Consider the following 2,500-nt stretch of genomic DNA (forward strand, 5'->3'; position numbering starts at 1 on the left):
CCCGGCCCGAGGGGTGCCCGTCCGCACTCATCGGCTGAACTTCCGCGAATTGCAGTACCCGATTCGGCCCGCCGGGGGGCGCTGCCGCCGGGGGAAGAGGGGGACGGGCCGGGCCTGGCGCCGGGCTCCGCCGGACGCCCGGCGCTGCCCCGTCTCGGCCTCGGAAGGGGGAGTCGGGGGAACGGGAGGCCGGGAGTCCCGGAGAAAGAGAGAGAGAGAGAGAGAGAGAGATATAGAGAGACCTCCGCGGTTCCGCCTTCGACCGCCGGGGGGCGCCGCGCACCCGTCCGCACGGGCCCGTCCCGGTGGCTCCCGGCAGGGCTCTCCCAAACCCTCTCCCAGGGCCCCGGTCCGGGAGCCCGACTGCGTCCGCTCTCCGCTTCCAGAGAGGAGGCTGTCGGACGGGGAGAGCTGGTACCGGGCTCCTGGAGCCCTGCCTGGGCAGCCTATGGAAGGGAGGGAGCCCTGGCCCTGCTGCTCTCCGAGCTCCGGCCCTGCTGCTCTCCGAGCTCCGTGCCTGCTCTGCCACGGGTCCTTTCGCAGGAGCTCCAGGGAAACGGGCTTTTCGGCCCCTGACAGAGTCCCGGCTCTCTCGCTCGCCTCGTTGGTACCTACTGATCCGGCGGAGGTGTTCTCCGGCGGGTAGCGACACGGACGGCCGAGGGCGCGCTTCACCCAGGCTTCAACCGTCTCCTCCCCGAGCCCCTGGAAGTGCAGCTGGGCCGCGGGCGCCCCGGTCCGCACTCATCTGCGAAACTTCCACAAATTGCAGTACCCGATTTGGCCCGCCGGGGGGCGCTGCCTCCGGGGGAGAAGGAGACGTGCCCGGCCCGTACGTCGGGCTCCAACGGATGCCCGCCGTGGACCCTTTATAGGCCCCATCCTGGTCCTGCCATGCTGTTATCGGAGCTCCACGGCTATCTTGTCACTAAACCTTTCGTTTGAGCTCCAGGGCTTTTTGCTTTTTGTAACCCGGTTCCTGGAGCCCTGCCTGGGCAAAATCGGATGCAAGAAGGCCCTGCCCATGCTGATCTCTGAGCTCCGCGCATCTTCTGTCACGGGTCCTTTCGCAAAAGCTCCAGGGAAACAGGCTTTTCGGCCCCGGACAGAGTCCCGGCTCTCTCGCTCGCCTCGTTGGTACCTACTGATCCGGCGGAGGTGTTCTCCGGCGGGTAGCGACACGGACGGCCGAGGGCGCGCTTCACCCAGGCTTCAACCATCTCCTCCCCGAGCCCCTGGAAGTGCCGCTGGGCCGCGGGCGCCCCGGTCCGCACTCATCCGCGACACTTCCGCGCTGGAGTCCGACGCTCGCCGGCCGCGTCCCCCGGCCCGCGGGGGCCCGGGGGGAGGCCCGACGCGTGCGGGGGGAGGCGGCGGGCGGCGGGGGCGCCCCCGCGCCACCCGACGGCGCCCCCCGGTGGCCAGAGGCGGCTCGGAGCGAGACGATCGGGGGGGGACGGCGGCGCGTGACCCGCCCCGGCCCCCTTGGCCCAGCGGACGGGCAGGCGGCTCCCGGGCGACCCCCCCCCCGATCCCCGCCGCGGCGCCCCCCGGTGGCCGCCTGACGCCACTGCGGGGGGTGCAGATTCCGTGTGTCCTCTCGGATAAAAACAAAAGAAACGGTTCCCGTCGGGCGAAAGTAAGTGGGACGCAGGGCCCCGGGCCCCGACGGTCCGCGCGCGCGGCGCCCCCCGCTGGCCGGTCGAAGGGATGACAAAAATAAAATGAAAAAAATTTCAAAAAAGCACTCGCCCCAAACAGACGAAAGGTACCCGGTCCGCCCGGATGAACCCTCCCCCGTGTCCCCGCCGCGGCGCCCCCCGCTGGCCAGCCGAGGTAATACACGATTGAGAGGGGGGGAGTGAAAAACAGGGGCAAAAAATGAAAAACACCCCACCCGTTTGAATGCAAAGTCCCGGAGCGGCCAGGGGTGGACGCCGGTCCGCGCGCACGGCGCCCCCCGCAGGCCAGATGAAGGGAAGAACGGAACGAGACTAAAAGATAAAAAAAAATTTCAAAAAAGCACTCGCCCCAAACAGATGAAATGTACCCGGTCCGCCCGTGTCCCCGCCGCGGCGCCCCCCGCTGGCCAGCCGAGGTAATACACGATTGAGAGGGGGGGAGTGGAAAAAAAAAGGGCAAAAAAATGAAAAACACCCCACCCATTTGAATGCAAAGTCCCGGAGCGGCCAGGGGTGGACGCCGGTCCGCGCGCACGGCGCCCCCCGCAGGCCAGTTGAAGGGAAGAACGGAACGAGACTAAAAGATAAAAAAAAATTTCAAAAAAGCACTCGCCCCAAACAGATGAAATGTACCCGGTCCGCCCGTGTCCCCGCCGCGGCGCCCCCCGCTGGCCAGCCGAGGTAATACACGATTGAGATTAAAAAAAAACCAGGCAAAAGACAAAAACACACCACCGATTTAAATGCAGTGTTCACGAGCGCCAGTCCGCGCGCGCGGCGCCCCCTGCTGGCCGCGTAAAAAAAAATAATAATAATAA

Source organism: Pseudophryne corroboree, unplaced genomic scaffold, assembly GCF_028390025.1.
Source record: "Pseudophryne corroboree isolate aPseCor3 unplaced genomic scaffold, aPseCor3.hap2 scaffold_385, whole genome shotgun sequence".
Taxonomy (NCBI): Eukaryota; Metazoa; Chordata; class Amphibia; order Anura; family Myobatrachidae; genus Pseudophryne; species Pseudophryne corroboree.